The sequence below is a fragment of the Lissotriton helveticus genome, chromosome 12, assembly GCF_964261635.1.
Source record: "Lissotriton helveticus chromosome 12, aLisHel1.1, whole genome shotgun sequence".
NCBI lineage: Eukaryota > Metazoa > Chordata > Amphibia > Caudata > Salamandridae > Lissotriton > Lissotriton helveticus.
Window position 1 is genome coordinate 41,880,527 of NC_136073.1, and position 21,301 is coordinate 41,901,827.

General features: G+C 48.4%; 1 protein-coding gene across 1 annotated transcript in view; it reads left to right on the plus strand.

Annotated features, from left to right (window-relative positions):
* Positions 1-2,572: 2,572 nt before the first annotated feature.
* Positions 2,573-21,301, plus strand: part of GIGYF1 (GRB10 interacting GYF protein 1) — a 1,662,840-nt gene continuing 1,644,111 nt past the window's right edge. Inside the window, exon 1 of the mRNA XM_078668650.1 lies at positions 2,573-2,945. The gene's annotated coding sequence lies outside the window, so the exon portion shown is untranslated. The remainder of the gene's footprint in view (positions 2,946-21,301) is intronic.

Below are 21,301 nucleotides of genomic sequence, written 5' to 3' on the forward strand. Positions count from 1 at the left end.
TGAGAAGTTTGGTATCAAACTTCTCAGCACATTAAACCCACACTGATGCCAGAGTGATATTCAATGAGAAATGCACTTGGAGGGCATCTTAGAGATGCCCCCTGAAAAACGACCAGCCTCTGGTGGGTTCCCTGACTGGTACACACCAGCCTACCACCGCGAGACATGTTTCTGGACCCCTAGGGTGAGAGCCTTCACTCCCTGAGCCCAGAAACAAAGCCTTTCCTAGACGAGGTGTTCACACCTCCCCCAGGCCAGGAAGAGTCATCTATGGCAGGGGAGCTTCAAAGTCCTTGCATCCTTTGTAATGTGATCCCCTGCCTCTCCTGCTATCAGGAGCAGGCTCCCTACCTGTCTCCCCTCCTTTTCAGCGGGAAAAATTAGCCAGACTCAGAAGGTGTGTCCACCTCTGCCAACTCCACCCCTGAGGTGGGGGAGGCGAGGTGAAGCCCAGTCTTCAGTGCCCGCATGGCGTGCACTCCCCAATCAGGACTAGGGATTGTGCTCAACCCCACGTGGGATGAGCGCACCAGGGGTGTAGTCATCCTAAGGTCAGAGACCCCTAAAATGCCCCCTGAATACAGTATTAATGGGGCAACTCTGAACCAAGAAGTCAGACCAGCACCTACTACAAGAAAAGAAGAAGAATCAAACAGCCGTGCCGAAGCAAACCAGAGGAAGACGCCTACTGGCTGGGTCCCAGCCCTACTTGCCTGTCTCCACCTCAAACCTGCTCCTGCGAAATCCCGGTGTCTCCTGCAGCCAGCAATCTTGTGAAACCCGGAGGACCTGCCTGCCTTCAACCACAAATGCGATGTCTCCCCTGAACACTGGATTTGTTCATCTCTGACCTCTGGCCCTGGCCAGAAACTGTGAATCCGCCCCACTCTGCACCTGCCATCCACGGCCCGAGCAGGCAAACATCACGAGGAGGTCTCCCCGGCGATCCTGACCCAAAATCCAGCAATCCCTTACCTGCCTCAAGCCTCTAGCTGACGCATGCAGCCTAAATCCAAAAGGTTCCCCCAACCGTGACCAGGAGGTGGTAACAGGATCAGACCCTTAAAGGCACCCCTGCACCCAACGCCCGACTGCCTTGGATGGCTCCCCCAACCTACCTCTTGAAGTGGTGATCGCACCTAGAAGACCTTTGACCCCGAACCTGCAGTGCTTTTGCAAACCGGAGACTCCCCATTGAAAGCTAAAGTCTTTCCGATGCCAAAACAGCACTCTGCACCCTGCCACCCCAGTGCCGCTGAGAGCGCATTTTTTGTGCTGGCCTCAACCCTCATTTGCCCTGAGCTTAAGCCCAGGAGCTTTGCTCCCACAAACCAGTGGCCTGCTCGGTACCAGCCACCAACCGGAGGCCCTCTAACCCCCACTGGATAGCATTGGGCCTCAGCGCTCTGCACCCAGCCGCCCTAGTGCCGCTGAGGGTGTAACAAGAGTGAATCCCTGACGGATGCCTGAGTCTACCCCAGAACCTCAACTCCCACTACTGAATACTTACCCGAAAACCGATAAAACTATTTTCCTCCATAGGATAACATTGACAGTATGTCTGAGAGATGGGTGAAGCAGTAGTTCCTGAAGCTTTGCACTTTATCCTCCGTTCTCAACAGTTCCAAAAAAATGCGGTGCATATTACTTTGCATTTGTGCTTTACACATTATAATACTTTTCTTTATGTACATTCTTAATTTCTGTGTTGTTTGTAGATAATTTCAGTTTGTTTTACAAATGTTTGTGATTTGTTTTAGATAGTCATTGATTGTAGGAGGGGGTTGATCGTTTGTTTTATGATAGGGAGGTGGCTAAGACTATGTCATATTGCTGTAGAACAAGGTGATGAGGGGATAACGAACTCAGGGGAATGCTATGGTTTGACTTGTAACTGAAGACTGGCTAGAAGAGGATAGCTCGGATGGTTCTCCTGGAGCCTGTAATCTAATAAACCTTCATTCAACACTTTATTTTCCTGGTGACTCATCTATCATTGGAGAAATGTACTTTTAACACTGGTGCTTTGAGGCGAGCAGGTCGCGGGGTGCTGGACTATTATGTAAATAAACTGCTGACTGAAACGTACCTGCTTCCAGTGCCACTAGACTAAATCTCGCGTTCGCCTACTCACGTAAAAACACAGCAATAGAACCTCTCGCCTTTTATTACTAAAAGCCCAGACCTATCGGCTGTGCGGAGTCAGTTTAGTCTGGCGTGCTGCGGTTTACACAGATGCAACGCCGCTTGTCTTTCTTCTGTTCTAACTGACATATGGTTCGTCCAATTCCAGCTACGTCACTAGCCATAACGTCTCAGCCACGAGCCCGCTAAGGCCAGAAAGCAAGTAAACGCGACACGCCTTCGCGCCCCGCCCCCTTCCTGAAACGTTGTCCCCCGCAATCCTTTCAAATAATTGAACCGAAAGCTAGGACGTTTTGCCTGACTCACCAGTGGCTACTGTCAAGACGCAACACTTGTGCGCATGCGCTTTTTGACGTTTTGGAGCGCCTGCACGCTCTCTTTGCTCGCCGTACATCTCTTCCTCCTCGCACCCCTCCCCTATCGTACTAAGTCACGTGACGAGACGGGCGAGGGCGGCCATCTTGTACAAACACGAAAACAGAAGGGAGGAGGAGAGCAAGAGGAGACAGCAACCGCAGAGCCGAGGAGGAGTGTCACACAGAGTGATAGCGGCGGGGAACACGGGGCGCCCAGCAGCGGACGGACCGCAGGGCGGAGGGAGAGCGTGCCCTTCCGGGTAGCGGCCCTCCATTTAACAGCCCCGGGCCTAAGGGCGGCGCGATACCGAGGAGGAGGCCGCGCCTCCCCCCTCGCCGACCCCTTCCCTGTGGCGAGAGCCGCCCCCTCCAGAAAGCCGCAGGAGTCTGTCTCCTCTCAAAACCACAACTGTCAGCTGGGACAGAGCGGCCTGCCTGCTGCAGGTGAGTGGGCGTGATGGTGGTCAGGGGGTGTGGGAGCAAGGGCTGAGGCCCTGTGGCAGAACGGGAAGGGGGCTGCTTGGAACACGGAATGGAAGAGACGGTCCTGTCAACCTCCTCAATGTGACCCAGGCTCTCTCATTTAGACAGCCCATTCTTATTCATAAACGGCCCACTGTCTTCCTCAAAATATCTCCCCGTTCTAGTGTATTTCCCTGGAAAGTGTCATTGTTTATGAATGTTGAGCGGCTGGCACCCCCCCTGCTTCGGTGGGGGGGGGGGGGCATAGGGGTTTACTTTTATTTTTCTAATTTGTGCATGCTTTTGTGTGACGGGAATGGCCCTTTTGCCATGCAGCGGGAAAATGGGTCCATAACGTGCATGAAGTATTTTTTTTAGTAGAATTTGATGCACTAGCAGTGTCAACAGGGGCCTCTCTATTAAGATATTTATTTCTGTAATGAACACTGCACCTCTTTGCATTCAGGCAGAATGCTTAGTTGTTTAATATAAAGGACATAGTTTTACCAACGTCTGAAGAGATAGGGAGGGAGTGAATTGTGGGCGCTTTATAGTGTATCGGTTTAGGTTGGTCCTTTCTTGGTGTGATGTACATTCTTGCAGGGGCTGCGTTGCCGCCAGTGTTTACTTGCATTTTGACAAGTTTGTGTATTTGACCAGTGGTGAAAAGCATAGCAGTCACGTGGTCTTTACTTGTAGACAAAAAAACGAAGTTTCCTGTTCCAGTCTGAGTTTTTTTTCCAGACAAAAGTTGAAGGGAGTGCGATTTTTCAATGCCTTTTGCCTGACATTCAAGTTTTGTAAAGTTGAAGGATGTACACTTCCCAATATTACACATAAGGCTATTTTTCTAGGAAATGAAGTCAAAGCACCACAGAACTCCACAAATAATGCGTGTTTATATACCGGACTCTACATACCGTATGCCTCCTTTGCACTTAATAAATGTAATTGTTCCCCCAGATAATACTTGTTTTGTCGAATATTTCCTCTGTCAGGATTCCCATCTGTGATTGCAGTGGGGCTGGGATATTCTACCGGATCAGGTTCATCCCGATTTGATGTGGGGTTCAGTGTACGTTACTTAGTAGTTTGACACCTCATAGCCAATATCCGCGGAGGAATACATAATTGTTAAGCGAACTTTTGTTTAATAAGACAAAAAGCGAGCCGTTTCACTTTTAGATGTCCGGTTGCTAGAGTGGCATTTCAGTGTGAGGGCCGACGGCTCCACTGACATGTTGAGAGCTATGGCAGTACTCTGGTATTAATTGGCACGGTCTTATGCTCTTGACACACCTGTTTGAGAACTAGTGCTCTACATTTTGGGCTCCTAGTGGCCATACTTCGCAGGACCGGGATAGAGGGTGGTTGGTTGCAAAAGAAGCGGCCCCTCTTTCACACTTGACTTTGTTGTGCGTCCTTGGTGATTTGGCTGCTTTTCTATGTCCGTACACTTAGTTGTAAAACCTCTGATGCTTTGATTTTGGAATTACATTGGCTTGCATAAGACAAGTGTAGTTTGTCTGGTCGCATGCATGACAATCGGAATGCATCTTACTTTGTCTGTGCGAGATTAGAAGAACTAGTTAATGTGGTCTTTAAAGTGGATGGTGTTGACTTTGACTAAAAGCTAGTAGTTTTAATTGATCAATTTATGAATCAAAGTTACTATTAACCAACGAGGCACACGTTCATCGGCGCTTGACACCTTTTATTTAATATAAATCATTGCAAGCTTCCCTCGATGGGTTTTATAAGCTTGTTACGGTTTAGCAGTCTTGTAAATAACACCTGCACGTGGTTTCATTTGAATTGACACCATGCTCGACGTTTATTTTTCCGTTCTCCTAAATGGCTGACATTTCCCACTGTCCCCTCTTGATTAGTGTGAGAAAAGTTTGTGTGTACGGTTGTCAAGTGCTCCAGACAAGAGCCGGCAGCAGAAGTGGAGCTAAGGCATTCACCGGAGCCGCCCATTGACAATAGGCTTACTTATTTGCGAAAACAATGGCGCTGAAAAAAACAAAGATTGGAATGCCTCGTTTTGAAAGGGTCGTAGCTGTACAATTGATGGTGTCATTCTACCTTCTGGACTGATACTGATCTATGGGGTAACTTTATATAATGGATTTGGTAGTGGTGGTGGCTGTCTGTAAGGAAACAGGATGATGTAGTGATTGTATGCGCAAGGGCATGCTGGGGAGTATTGATGCTTGAGAATGTGCAGATGCATGAAATGTTGGTGTCTATGTGCTGGGAGAATAGAGTTCTAACTGGATCTGTCAGGCTGTGGCTGTATCTAGAAGCCTAACATGAAGTAAATAACTTAACTCCGAACTGAACCACTTAAGACGTTTGTGTTGTGATCCTGCCGTCCATCTATAACACAGGGTTTGCTCATCAGGTGGACTTGATGCCAGCTCGGGACTGTGATGAAGTTGCACACTGAATGGCTGGCCTCTGCGCCTTTAATAGGGCTGCCGAGTGTAGTATGCGATTAAGCTGCACACGTGAGACTGTAAATAGTGTGTCCCAAAGCTGCACTCTATTCCACAAGCCTCTGCTTTCTAATAAAGTGGCACTGTTTAACTTATGCTAAAGCGGCCTCTGTACTCTGTAAGAGTTATTTTTGAACCTTGTATGATAGTTACACCCAGCACTGCTGGCCATTGTGCATTCTGTACTGCTCATCCATTTGTGAGTTGCTGTTAGTGCCGGTGACTTGCATGTGTTGTGTAATAAAATTGTACTCTGTACTTCTGAAGACTGTAGTTTGTCGCACTTGGTACGACTTTTGTGTTTTCTGACCATCTTATTATAATAGTTAACTAACGTTTTTATATGCCGTATAAATTAGGATTCTAGATCTTCTGCACTTACCGAAGCTCGTCATCTTTTGAGGTAGGTGAACGTAAGAACCGAGTGTTAGTCATACATTGTTTGCCTGGTTCACCGCAGAGTTTGGATCTATTTGAGCAGTTATTCTACAACTATCAAGAGGAAATTGTTCTTGTTGGTGCAGCTAGATGGCTTACAGTCCATGGCAATGCCATATCTATTGTTAGTTCTTACTTCGGGAAACAGACATTTCATCACGTTTGTAATAAATGCAAAGCCTGAATCTCCCTGGTGTCTGAGCGGTAGTTTGCATGTTGCCAGTTTCTGCTCCCAAAGAAGTGGACGTTAATTAGTAACTCCTGGTGTTCGGATGGGATCGATAAACGCTTCGCTGTCTCAGCATGGAGTCTCCAAAATGGACTTAATCGGGTTTCCAACCTTTCTTTGCAAACTGCCTGTTCACCAGCGAAGCGGGTCGTGATCTCAAATTGTGATCTTCGGCAGGTGTGTGGAGCAGGCCTACTTAATCCTCCTCAGTCGGACTTCTTAAGGCTTTAATTGCTGTTGCGGTCCTTCTGATACTTTTCATCTACAGTGCCCGATAGTTGGGATCGCAGCTTGTAGAGAGAGGTGAGAGTCTAAATGTTCGCTCTTCATTTTAAGAGAGGTAATAATAATATCTTTATTGCACGATTAATTAAAATCTTTGCAATTACTCAATAAAAACAGGAAGGAGGAAAGTACATGAATAAAGCATTTTGGAAAGCAATTAAAAAAAACAATTAGAAAAGTTAATAAGTGAAGAAGAAGCCATGCAGCTAGTACAATGCTATGCATTAGTGAAAAAGGACTTTCACGATCAATTGTGTCTTTGGTTATCAAAGGAAAATAGTCTTGAAGTGCGGAAGCTAAACACGCTGAGTCAAGTTCAGTTACTAACTGCTGGGTTTAGGGTTGTGTTGACTTTTTTCATAAAGCGCACTAGCCTGCATGCTTTTTGGATGTCTTCTCCCTTAAAGCTTATCAGCAGAGCTTGTCTGCGAGTTCGCACAGGTCTTTGATTCCAAAGCTGTGTTAGTAAGCTCTTTCGGGTACTATCTAGAGCTTTTCAGCTGCACAGCAGGTGCAGAACGTCTTCCTTAGCATTTTCGCAGAGCCTACACTTAGGATTGCAGTCCAGGTGGGAAGATATTCTTTAGATGGTATTACCCCCATCCTCAACCGTAAAAAGTCTTCCTTCGCCCTCCTTGAAAAGCCGGTGCTGAGGTATGTCTGTGGTGAGGCGCTGATGTAGCCTTGGATCACAAACCACCCGTGGGACCTCTTTGTTAGTGCTGCTTTGTCCTCTTCCAAGGAAATTGTTTTCACAGATTTGTTGACAAGACGCTTGAAGCAATTGTGTGTACAACTCGAGTCCCAAAGATCTCTTAGCACAAGGAAATTTATGGCTGCTTGGAGGTAGACCATTGCAGGGGAGTCCTTGTTTATTTCCAGTTCTTTCCAAAGATGGGCATTCAGAGAGTCTGTTTCAGCGTTCTTTACTTTGTGCCAGCAAGGGAGAGGTGTGGCGCCAGGGCGACTGACGCTGGAATCTGGGGATCAGGGTTCGATCCCCGGCTCCGGCGGCAGGTTAGCCCAGCACCATGTGACTCTGGGCAATAGCTTGCTTAATCTTCCCGACAGCCCCCAGCGCCTAGAGACCCTTACGGGTGATTGTGCGCTTTACAAATGTGGATTATTATTATTATTATTATTATTATTTTACGTATGCACCCTTGCGTGCGATTTGCTGCTTCTGTAGGCCAAACTCGAGCCTTAGCTGTGCTGGAGTGGTGTATCGAGGGAGCGCGAATAGTATTCGCAATGTTTTGCTTACCACGTTGTCTAAGATGGTCTCGTCCTTTCCTCTCATTTTAAGAGAGGTGGTTTTCGGACGTTCAGTCGGGTCAAATAAGTGTAAGCCCTCTCTTGCAACCTGCGTGGCATGTGGGTACGTTTGCTACAGCACCTCAAGATGAACTTTTGTCTCGGTTATTTGCCAGTCATCCTCCAAGGGAGGCACTCTGTCTGGATGAACGATCAACGTCTTCGGTGGGTGTCTAGCTGCTGTTCTCCATTGCCATCATGCCCCTTTAAAACGCTTTTCCTCTGTAGGTTGTTTACTTGGTCATGCCATTATTTTAGGCCAGCAGTTATTAGATATACATTTTTTAAGTGCAAGTATACGTAGTTAATAGTCGGAACTGAACTTTTCATTTGCTCTTATACGAGATTCGCTGAACGTGTGCCTGATGACTGCCAGGGGCGCCGCTAGATGTTGTTTTTTATAGGGAGTCATACGAGGAGGCACATATAAAACTGGCATTCAAACTATAACGGGAGATCATTATGTATGTTACGCTGAAAGCTCAAGCCAGACTCTGCTCGATGTCCTCTTGCACCCTCGAAACATGCTTTCATGTGGCTTCTGTCTGCCACACACACTTAACCTGAAGTGGCAAGAATGAGACAGTCCATCATTGATGTAAAACAGGATTACAAGATATCCAGCTAGTGGCTGAAATACACAACTAGAAAACATGACCCAGTTTCCCTGCTTGTTTTTGTGAGCCTAGGTGACTATTTGATTTCCCTGATCCCCCTTTTCAGGTCTCGCCTGCGAAAACTCGTGTTCTCTCGCTTGCAAAATATATTGTATGCGACAAGGGGCTTGCAGCCCACCTATTGGTTAACATTCATTGCCTTCGTTGTTGCTCTTATCTACTGCCTTTTAATTGGCCATCATGTGCTGGCTTCAAACTTCTTTAGGCTAGAGCATGGGCCACATACTGATTGCTTCAGTTGACTACTGTCCTTCTGCTGCTTGCTTGTGCTGTGATTGAGGTACTCCTTTACAATTTTCTTCCTTGTCATTCTTGTTGAACCTCTTTCAATTTGTGGCTATGTTTTACTATGCCACTCACTTCAAATAAGCCCTTTTCTCGTTTGAAACAACTTGCCCATACTCTTCTAATTCCTGGAAAACAGTTCCTCGTACTTGTTGTGAAAAGATAACCGCCCGGGATGGTTAATTCCGTGAGCAAAATGCTTCCGCTACAATAAAAGGCAGTGAGTCTCCTCTGCTGTGAAACTGAGGGAGAGGCAGACAACTAGACAGGCCGTCTTGCCAGGGTTCCTGCTTGTGTGAAACTAAATGTAAGTTTACCAACTGGTCAATCTGCAAAGGTAAAGACTGCTCAGAGCCCACTGAGCTGTGAAGTGTGTGTGTGTGTGTGTGTGTGTGTGTGTTTTTAAAGGACAGTCATAAAAAAAAACATTTGCACTATGTACAGCCTGGGTATTTCCAAAATATATATTTTGGAAGCACTTTTTTTTTAATTTGCACTTTTTGTAGCATCCTATTTTATACTGTGTAATTCAAGTTTGAAATTATGAATTGTAAAGTCACATTGCTCTCTGTCAGACTGAGACCTCTTGGCACTAACTATACACAAGTCACTATTCTCCTCTGCTTCAACCAGGATTCAATTGTGTTTCTCTCTGGTTACAAACGTACCTATTAAAGTACAATGGTGCAATGTCCATAGCTTAACTTAATATGTGGTGCATTATTTTATATGTAGTTACCTGAAGGTGAATGGCCCAAAAAAGTTAGATAATTTTAGTTCAGCCATTCCTTTGACCCTGCCCCCACTCACTCACCTCACCACTATTGTGCACAGCATCCCAGTTCCCATGCTTTTCCTAATACACTTTGACCACTGAATTTATAAAGCGTGGCTAATCACCTGATGGGGGATGCAGGCAGTTGCAGGCCCAGGAGGCTTATTCGAACAGCCAGGTCTTGAGGGCCGTTTGGAATTCCGGAGGTGAAGTCATGGTCCGGAGGTGCATGGGGAGGCTGTTCCACGTTTTTGCTGCAATGTGGGAGATGGAGCAGCCTCCACTTCTGCTTTGATAGATGTAGGGAGTATAGGCAAGTGAAAAGGAGGCGGAGCGTAGTCTTCTTGACTGTTGGTGGAATTTCAGGCAGTGGTTAATGTAGGCAGGTCCTTGGTTGTGTAGAGCCTTGCGTGCGTGGGTTAGCAGCTTGAATTGGCATCTCTTCTGTACAGGGAGCCAGGGGAGTTTCCTGAAGGGTTGTGATGTGGGTTCGTCTGGGAAGAACAAGGATGAGTCTGGCTGTGACGTTCTGTATGGTCTGAACTCTCTGTAGAATGTGCATCGATTCCTATGTATAGGGCATTGCGTTAGTCCAGTTGGCTGGTGATGAGGGCTTGTGTTACAGTGCGGCTTATATGTAGGGGTAGCCACTTGAAGAACTTATGTAGCATGCACAGAGTGAGGAAGCAGTATGTCCTCTCTAAATACTAATCGTGGGTGATGAATCACAACATAGGTTCGGTGTGGGATTGCTGTGGGTTAAAATCTTTTCCCGATAATGATAGGATATGGTGATCCTCTAGTTATGGTGGACTACTGTAGGAGGCTAAATGGTCCTCCAACCTATTTTGGGGGCGATGGTTCCCTCGATCTTTCCCCAATAGTGCTTCCCTAAGGCACTTGAAAGATAGGCAGATCCTCTAATTATACGAATTTTCCCCCCAAAAAGTAAAATGGTCTCCGATTCTTTGAAGACGATCCGTATTAGAGAGGACATACTACTACTTTTAATTATGAATAATGATTGAAGATCGCTATTCCTTCTTGACGAGATGTATTCATCATAAAGCATACCCCTTCATCATAACGAGGCATATGACATTGTGCCAAAATTAGGAGAGACAATGATAATATCCTGAAGGTGGTTTATAAATAAGTCCACCAAAACTCGTTCACGTCCTCTTTTGCGTGGTTAAATTTGAGTAACATTTGAGTCTAATCAAATGAGTACTGATGGACTCCAACAGAATTAATTCAATCGAACTAAGAGAGCCATGATGGTTTTTTAAATGTTTATCTTGTTTCCTGTCTGTCGTATATTTTAAGCATTGTTTGTCTTGTGTATGAATTTGTTGATGATAATTTTTTAACTGGTCTAAATTTGGTTTTTAATTTTATGAATTTGTGATGTTAATAACATAACTTATGTGATATTTGAATTCATTTTTGTTAGGTCTCGCCTGTCGATGCGCATGCGCATCGAGCTTGCGAGACTATGGGGGCTTAAACAGTCTTTAACCAACTTGCAAGGAATCGTGGCGATTCCTTGCAGTGCCCGTGAAAAAGCGCGTGCACATGCCCCCAGCCGCCTGCCTTGCATGTATTTTCCCTCAGCCTCCCTCCCGCGGGCAGCTTAGCCTCGGGTATTCACCCCAGCGCGACTTCTCCTCCCCCCTAATTACATGCCTGCTGTTTACTTCTTTCACGGCCACTCTCTCGCACATCAAAGGCTGCTCACACACACCATATGCTTTCACGGCCACTCTCTCGCACATCAAAGGCTGCTCACACACACCATATGCCAGCTCCCCTCCCCCACCCCCCACGCCTCGCAACAGACTTCATTGAAATGCGCTCCATGCATTCTCCCCTCCCTTTCAGCCTCTTTCCCAGCTCCAAGCCGGACTCTCCTTTCTCACCTCCTCTTTCTTTATTTACAGGGAGAACTTGTATTTTTCCCCGAGGCAACCAGTTCTGACACTGCCCGTCCCAGCACACACCAACTTAGAGCTTGACTTGTACTGACGCTGTCACCCCAGCAGACATGCAATCTGCATCAAGCATCCACAAGCAACAGACATCCACAAGCAACAGACATCCACAAGCAACAGACATCCACAAGCAACAGACATCCACAAACATCAGACATCCACAAACATCAGACATCCACAAGCATCACAAGCGTCAGGCATCCACAAGCGTCAGGCATCCACAAGCGTCAGGCATCCACAAGCGTCAGGCATCCACAAGCGTCAGGCATCCACAAGCGTCAGGCATCCACAAGCGTCAGGCATCCACAAGCGTCAGGCATCCACAAGCGTCAGGCATCCACAAGCGTCAGGCATCCACAAGCGTCAGGCATCCACAAGCGTCAGGCATCCACAAGCGTCAGGCATCCACAAGCGTCAGGCAACCACAAGCGTCAGGCATCCACAAGCATCACAAGCAGCAGACCTCCACAAGCAGCAGACCTCCACAAGCAGCAGACCTCCACAAGCAGCAGACCTCCACAAGCAGCAGACCTCCACAAGCAGCAGACCTCCACAAGCAGCAGGCATCCACAAGCAGCAGGCATCCACAAGCGTCAGGCATCCACAAGCGTCAGGCATCCACAAGCGTCAGGCATCCACAAGCGTCAGGCATCCACAAGCGTCAGGCATCCACAAGCGTCAGGCATCCACAAGCGTCAGGCATCCACAAGCGTCAGGCATCCACACAAGCGTCAGGCATCCACACAAGCGTCAGGCATCCACACAAGCGTCAGGCATCCACACAAGCGTCAGGCATCCACACAAGCGTCAGGCATCCACACAAGCGTCAGGCATCCACACAAGCGTCAGGCATCCACACAAGCGTCAGGCATCCACACAAGCGTCAGGCATCCACACAAGCGTCAGGCATCCACACAAGCGTCAGGCATCCACAAGCGTCAGGCATCCACAAGCGTCAGGCATCCACAAGCGTCAGGCAACCACAAGCGTCAGGCATCCACAAGCATCACAAGCAGCAGACCTCCACAAGCAGCAGACCTCCACAAGCAGCAGACCTCCACAAGCAGCAGACCTCCACAAGCGTCAGGCATCCACACAAGCGTCAGGCATCCACACAAGCGTCAGGCATCCACACAAGCGTCAGGCATCCACACAAGCGTCAGGCATCCACACAAGCGTCAGGCATCCACACAAGCGTCAGGCATCCACACAAGCGTCAGGCATCCACACAAGCGTCAGGCATCCACACAAGCGTCAGGCATCCACACAAGCGTCAGGCATCCACACAAGCGTCAGGCATCCACACAAGCAGCGTCAGACCTCCACAAGCAGCGTCAGACCTCCACAAGCAGCGTCAGACCTCCACAAGCAGCGTCAGACCTCCACAAGCAGCGTCAGGCATCCACAAGCAGCGTCTGGCATCCACAAGCAGCGTCTGGCATCCACAAGCAGCGTCTGGCATCCACAAGCAGCGTCTGGCATCCACAAGCAGCGTCTGGCATCCACAAGCAGCGTCTGGCATCCACAAGCAGCGTCTGGCATCCACAAGCAGCGTCTGGCATCCACAAGCAGCGTCTGGCATCCACAAGCAGCGTCTGGCATCCACAAGCAGCGTCTGGCATCCACAAGCAGCGTCTGGCATCCACAAGCAGCGTCTGGCATCCACAAGCAGCGTCTGGCATCCACAAGCAGCGTCTGGCATCCACAAGCAGCGTCTGGCATCCACAAGCAGCGTCTGGCATCCACAAGCAGCGTCTGGCATCCACAAGCAGCGTCTGGCATCCACAAGCAGCGTCTGGCATCCACAAGCAGCGTCTGGCATCCACAAGCAGCGTCTGGCATCCACAAGCAGCGTCTGGCATCCACAAGCAGCGTCTGGCATCCACAAGCAGCGTCTGGCATCCACAAGCAGCGTCTGGCATCCACAAGCAGCGTCTGGCATCCACAAGCAGCGTCTGGCATCCACAAGCAGCGTCTGGCATCCACAAGCAGCGTCTGGCATCCACAAGCAGCGTCTGGCATCCACAAGCAGCGTCTGGCATCCACAAGCAGCGTCTGGCATCCACAAGCAGCGTCTGGCATCCACAAGCAGCGTCTGGCATCCACAAGCAGCGTCTGGCATCCACAAGCAGCGTCTGGCATCCACAAGCAGCGTCTGGCATCCACAAGCAGCGTCTGGCATCCACAAGCAGCGTCTGGCATCCACAAGCAGCGTCTGGCATCCACAAGCAGCGTCTGGCATCCACAAGCAGCGTCTGGCATCCACAAGCAGCGTCTGGCATCCACAAGCAGCGTCTGGCATCCACAAGCAGCGTCTGGCATCCACAAGCAGCGTCTGGCATCCACAAGCAGCGTCTGGCATCCACAAGCAGCGTCTGGCATCCACAAGCAGCGTCTGGCATCCACAAGCAGCGTCTGGCATCCACAAGCAGCGTCTGGCATCCACAAGCAGCGTCTGGCATCCACAAGCAGCGTCTGGCATCCACAAGCAGCGTCTGGCATCCACAAGCAGCGTCTGGCATCCACAAGCAGCGTCTGGCATCCACAAGCAGCGTCTGGCATCCACAAGCAGCGTCTGGCATCCACAAGCAGCGTCTGGCATCCACAAGCAGCGTCTGGCATCCACAAGCAGCGTCTGGCATCCACAAGCAGCGTCTGGCATCCACAAGCAGCGTCTGGCATCCACAAGCAGCGTCTGGCATCCACAAGCAGCGTCTGGCATCCACAAGCAGCGTCTGGCATCCACAAGCAGCGTCTGGCATCCACAAGCAGCGTCTGGCATCCACAAGCAGCGTCTGGCATCCACAAGCAGCGTCTGGCATCCACAAGCAGCGTCTGGCATCCACAAGCAGCGTCTGGCATCCACAAGCAGCGTCTGGCATCCACAAGCAGCGTCTGGCATCCACAAGCAGCGTCTGGCATCCACAAGCAGCGTCTGGCATCCACAAGCAGCGTCTGGCATCCACAAGCAGCGTCTGGCATCCACAAGCAGCGTCTGGCATCCACAAGCAGCGTCTGGCATCCACAAGCAGCGTCTGGCATCCACAAGCAGCGTCTGGCATCCACAAGCAGCGTCTGGCATCCACAAGCAGCGTCTGGCATCCACAAGCAGCGTCTGGCATCCACAAGCAGCGTCTGGCATCCACAAGCAGCGTCTGGCATCCACAAGCAGCGTCTGGCATCCACAAGCAGCGTCTGGCATCCACAAGCAGCGTCTGGCATCCACAAGCAGCGTCTGGCATCCACAAGCAGCGTCTGGCATCCACAAGCAGCGTCTGGCATCCACAAGCAGCGTCTGGCATCCACAAGCAGCGTCTGGCATCCACAAGCAGCGTCTGGCATCCACAAGCAGCGTCTGGCATCCACAAGCAGCGTCTGGCATCCACAAGCAGCGTCTGGCATCCACAAGCAGCGTCTGGCATCCACAAGCAGCGTCTGGCATCCACAAGCAGCGTCTGGCATCCACAAGCAGCGTCTGGCATCCACAAGCAGCGTCTGGCATCCACAAGCAGCGTCTGGCATCCACAAGCAGCGTCTGGCATCCACAAGCAGCGTCTGGCATCCACAAGCAGCGTCTGGCATCCACAAGCAGCGTCTGGCATCCACAAGCAGCGTCTGGCATCCACAAGCAGCGTCTGGCATCCACAAGCAGCGTCTGGCATCCACAAGCAGCGTCTGGCATCCACAAGCAGCGTCTGGCATCCACAAGCAGCGTCTGGCATGCTTAGCGTCAGACATCCACAAGCAGCAGACATACTCACCCTCACTCACCCTCACTCACCCTCACTCACCCTCACTCACCCTCACTCACCCTCACTCACCCTCACTCACCCTCACTCACCCTCACTCACCCTCACTCACCCTCACTCACCCTCACTCACCCTCACTCACCCTCACTCACCCTCACTCACCCTCACTCACCCTCACTCACCCTCACTCACCCTCACTCACCCTCACTCACCCTCACTCACCCTCACTCACCCTCACTCACCCTCACTCACCCTCACTCACCCTCACTCACCCTCACTCACCCTCACTCACCCTCACTCACCCTCACTCACCCTCACTCACCCTCACTCACCCTCACTCACCCTCACTCACCCTCACTCACCCTCACTCACCCTCACTCACCCTCACTCACCCTCACTCACCCTCACTCACCCTCACTCACCCTCACTCACCCTCACTCACCCTCACTCACCCTCACTCACCCTCACTCACTCACCCTCACTCACTCACCCTCACTCACTCACCCTCACTCACCCTCACTCACTCACCCTCACTCACCCTCACTCACCCTCACTCACTCACCCTCACTCACTCACCCTCACTCACTCACCCTCACTCACTCACCCTCACTCACTCACCCTCACTCACTCACCCTCACTCACCCTCGCACACCCTCGCACACCCTCGCACACCCTCGCACACCCTCGCACACCCTCGCACACCCTCGCACACCCTCGCACACCCTCGCACACCCTCGCACACCCTCGCACACCCTCGCACACCCTCGCACACCCTCGCACACACTCACCCCTGCTGCACTCTCCTGCTCTCTAGAGATGTGGCATAACGACCAGAGCTGCCATATAAGTCACGTAAATACAAAACATGTTGCATTCCAAATGCTATAGGTGTCACATTCGCGAAAGTTATAACTATTGGCATTGTAAATGACAAAGCCATCAATTTAGCAATTTTAACAACCAAAAAATAAATAATATATGTCATTTACTAGACCAATAACTACAACTTTTCTAATGCGAGACCTATTGCATTCCAACCCCACTCATCCACGCAACGCCACTCACCCACGCAACGCCACTCACCCACGCAACGCCACTCACCCACGCAACGCCACTCATCCATTTGCAAAACAAAAAAGGTCAAACTCTTCTATTGCGAGACCTATTGCATTTTCAATGCTTGTCTGTGTTTATAATTGATTTATGGGCCCTGAAATTTAAAATGCAGTAAGTTGAGTGTTTTTAGGTATTGTGTATGGTTAAATGTAGTACAGTTTGACATTTGTAATTTATCACCCAAGAGATTCTTTTTACATTGTGTTCAGTTGCAGGCAGTTCTAAATCCAGTCGACAACGTTTGTCATGCATCTGTGAAAGTTGGTTCTGGTGGGGTTGTCTGAGTGGGAGGGTGAGTTTGTTGTCGTCTGCGTAGGAAATTATGCTGAAACTGGGGGATCTGACCAAGTGGGCCAGCACGGTCATATATGTGTTGAAGAGCATGGGGCTGTGGGATGAGTCCTGGGGACACCACAAGTGATATCCTTGGATTCAGAGGTGGGTTGTGGATCCTCTGGGTTCTTCCGGTTAGGAAGGAGGTGATCCATCTGCATGCGTCCCCTTGGATGCCGATGTGGAGAAGTCTTTCGATCAGTGTGTGATGGGATAGTGTTGAAGGCATCCAGATTTATTTTCACTTGTACATGAGGATGGGGGAACACTTTTATTTGCGCAATACATTTTTTAGTTAGCTGTCTTATTTTTTAATTGCCCCCCCCCCCCCCCATGGGGAGATAACTGATTAGCTCATAATCACAGGGGCTCCCAACAAGCTTTGGCAAACCCAATGGGTCCCACCTTTTGAGACTATTGGCTTTCATTCAAGCAGTACAGCTGGGCATTGCCAACTTTGACAATGGTTTGTAGCCATGCTCTCTAGCATCATGACTGCTGCACTCCATGGCTAAAAATTATTTAAACCAGCATTTGCAGTGCAATAGGTCTCGCATTTACGCAAGTTTGAGCTATTGACATTGTAAATGACAATGCCTTTTATGTTTTGCTTTTGAAAACATAAATAAAAGGCATTGTCATTTACAAATCTAATAGCTTGAACTCTCAAAAATGAGACCTATTGCATTCCAAATGCTTGTGTTAAAGCTGCATTTATTTTTCAAACTCGGACAACGGCCTGATGGAGTTAGACCAAATGCTGCTCTCGGGTGCTGTGGACCTGTAATGTATATATTAATGGGATGGTTTGACTGGATGCAACGGAATGGGCAATGCCTACATGAGAGCTGGGAGGCGGTCCTATAGGTAATACATTCCTTAGGTTAAGCCATCCGCTCTTCCGAGGCCTCACTGGCTGCACTCCGATGAGTAACTGCCCAGATCCTGCTTCCATGCTCCGTGCCTGATGCAGGTTCGACACATCACAATTCTGGCCAGACTGAAGGTAGAGATAGAAGTGACTGTCCGCCTCAAGCACGCAACATGTTTTGTTCCTACACCTCTATGGCTCACAGCCTCTGCCTCGCTGTGCGGTGGTGAACACAGAAAAGTGACAAACAAGTCAGAGGGGTGCATCTGAAATCACTTTTCAAATGGGTCGACCATCTTTAAGTGTACATGCTTACTTTAAATTTCAAGTCTCCTGGTAACATAACCATTGAAAATTAATATTTGGAAACATTACATCTTTTAAAAAAAAAAATTCTTTCTCATTGACATAAGAACATACCAGACAATACACCAAAAATCAATTTACATACAATCAAATTAATTACAATGAAGAATGTCTTCAGTGAAATTGTACATTTGCTATTAAACTAAAATACACTCAAAAATTAATTACAAACTAAATTTAACTAAAAGAAGGCAAGGATTATTCATGATCACAAGAAGTGCGAGACACCATCACTCAACAGCGCAGACATGAGGTTACAGTAAACATTCCAAATAGGGTCTAGTGAGAACTAGCATTTCTATCTTGTCCAATGTGTGTTATGAGCTAGAGCATTAGACCTTTAAGTCTGGGCTTCAACGTAGGTATTATACAGACTCCAAAAGTTTTTCGGGTGGTTTCTAGGGGGAAGCAGCTCACTATATACTTCTGTCTGTGTATTACAAAAGATCATATCTCTAGACCATTGGGAAAGCGAGGGTGGAGGACCACATGACCAATGCATGGCTAATACTCTCTTTGCGACCAGAAGTCCCATGTCAACCAATCGTCAAACGGCCATTTCCTGTCTCCACTCGTTGTCGGCTGAGCCGACAGCTATAGTTCTCGCAGCGAGAACGCGCTTCGCGCGCTTTCGCTAAGGCGAGACCTAAAAAGGAATCTGGGAAGGACCACCATTTTCATGATGGAGATTCTGCTGAGACGAGAGAGGGGAGGCGTATCCAGCGAGTAATGTCATCTTCTAATTTAGCAATGGCTGTGCCCTAATTTTCCTTGAACACTAATTCAGAGTTTGTATGTATCTGGATTCCCAAGTATCTCACCGGGTCCGAGGACCATACTAGGGGAAATACTAGGTCTTTGGGTAACATCGCAGGGGTGAGAGGGAATATAATCTATTTTAGTTCATTTTCAGGCCTGAAAATTCCCCAAATCTTACCACTTCCCGTAACACTGGGGCCAGGTTCCGGGCTGGGTCTCAAATTTAAGTGAGAGTATCCTCTGCATAAGGTGAAACTATAAGGTTATACCCAGGGAACTGAATTCCCCTGTGGCCATGGTATTTTCTTAGCACACAGGCCAGTGGTTCTGCTACGAGGGTGTAAATAAGCGGAGAAAGCGGGCAGCCCTGCCTAGTACCCCTAGAGATCGGCAATGGGGCGCTAACTGCATTGCCAACCCGCACCCAGGCCATGTGTAAAGCATGGAAATCAGGCAGTAGGAAGAGGGGTCCCAGCCCCATACGTTCAAGAATTACCAGCATAAACTTCCACTCTACCGAGTCTAAAGCTTTTTCAGCGTCTAAAAAGACTGCAGCTTCTTTAGTGTCTTGCTTTGTATGCCGAATAGCCCCGAATACAGTACGGATATTGTGTGTAAGTGTGCGCCCCTGGACAAAACCTGCTTGTTTCGGCCCGACTAGAGAGGGATTGAGATGGCAAAACAGTTCGCCAAAAGTTTTGCAAAAAATGTTGTGTCCACTTTGAGGTGAGGGAGTGGACGAAAAGAGGAGCAGTCATGAGGGGGCTTGCCAGGATTGAGGATAACAACCAGGAGGGCCTCCTGCATCGTGGGGGGCATGGATCCCCCTCTGCCATTTCCTCAAACAGTGTAATCAAATGAGGGGTAAGCAAGTCCTTAAATTCTTTATAAAACCCCACCATTAACCCATCCTGGCCTGGAGATTCACCTAAGCGCAACGTAGACAAAGCGCCTTGTATCTCCCACACCTCTATCGGTCGCATCAAGTACTTTCTGTGTCCATCTAGAAACCAAGGTAGTTTTATATATTCTAGGTATCCCAGCATGTCGGAGTCAGTGTCACAGGATCTTGACATACACAAGTCTGCTTAGTAGCTTCTAAAGCATTCAGCAGCTCTGTCAGGGACAACAATCCGCTCATCAGCGTCTGAATCTATTTCAATGGGCTGGGCAGCAGTTTGGCGCACCTTCATAAGATTAGCCAGTGCAGCACCAGGACGCTCACCCTCTCCGTAGGTCTTTGCCACTGCATGTTTTCCCAGTCGCTTAACCTCTCTGTCTGCCTCTAAGTGATATTTCTCCAGAGTGGACTTAAGGGCTTCTGACTGGTGGACATCATCCGTGCCTGACATGTCCCCTTTCAGGCACACCAGACTCTGCTCTAACAAGGCCAGCTGGCCCCTAATTGACTTCAGCACAATTTTAACATGGTTTGAGGATCTGGGGTTGTAGGGATGTTTTTGCTATGCAGCTGGAAGAGAATAGATTTTGCCGTAGAGTTTTGGGAGTGCCCCCTTCCTCGCCACATTTTCCCCTCCATTTGGAGCTAGGTCTCGGGTATGTCCAATATACCATAAATGCAGCACCTCTATCTACCTGGTGTTCTATCTGGACAAATGAAGAGGCTGATTTTAATCAGGCAATTATTAGAGACTGTTTAAGCTGTACTTGTGATCTTTGTATCCCCTGGCTCCAATACTTTAAAACTGGCCTTACGGAACTTAGTTACTCCTCTTTGTTTTGAGTACCCAGATCTAATTGGCAAAGGAGATCTACAGAGGGTGTTGGTGGGCTATCGGAAACATAAAGAATTGTCCAGGGAACTGTCCGAAGTAGCCAAACCCACTGTCAGGGATTATTGCCTTATACAAGTACCTCCCTATAGTGCCCCGTATTTACTCTATGTAAATAATGTGCACAAAAGGAATCTTCTGACTAGTTTCATGCTGGGGTCATTTCGGTGGTTGGTATGCTTTCCCTTGGGTCAGTATTCTTCAGAATCTATTACTATCTGCCCTTGTGATGTACATTCAACTCAAACCATTTTACATTTTCTTTTTTTGTCAGTTTTATCTTCCATTTACCAGGAATGTTTTTATACCTTTTTTGTGCAGACATAAAATTTCCAGGTGCAAAGCGGCTTTGTATTTTCTGCAGCAACTCAACTATGATTGCTTTCCTGTTGGGAGCTTTTTGAAGGGTATTTTAGCAAAGAGAAGAAGCTTGCTGTTTTAATTCCAATACACGTTACCGTTTTCCTGCATGGATTGTATCTGCATTGCTGCTAAAATGTCTACCCCTGCTGCTAATCTTTTTTATAGGATTGATTTTTATTATTCATGTACTATTGGTTATTGATTTGCTGCGATTTATGGCTGCTGTTGTCTTTTGCACTATCAGATAATATCTGCCGCTATTTATGAATCTAATCGCTTTGCAGTGTCACTTTAGTTCAGAGAAAACATTCCAGTATTTGCTTGCTGTTGTACTATTATTAAATGAAAAATGAGTTTTGTATTGTTGAGACGTGTATGATTTTATTGGATGTTTTTAATATGGTGTATCTTTTGACCTTCGGAAGGACGAATAAAGAAAGGATTGATTGACTTCAGCACTCCCAATGCCGCGTATGTAGGGACCTTATAGGTC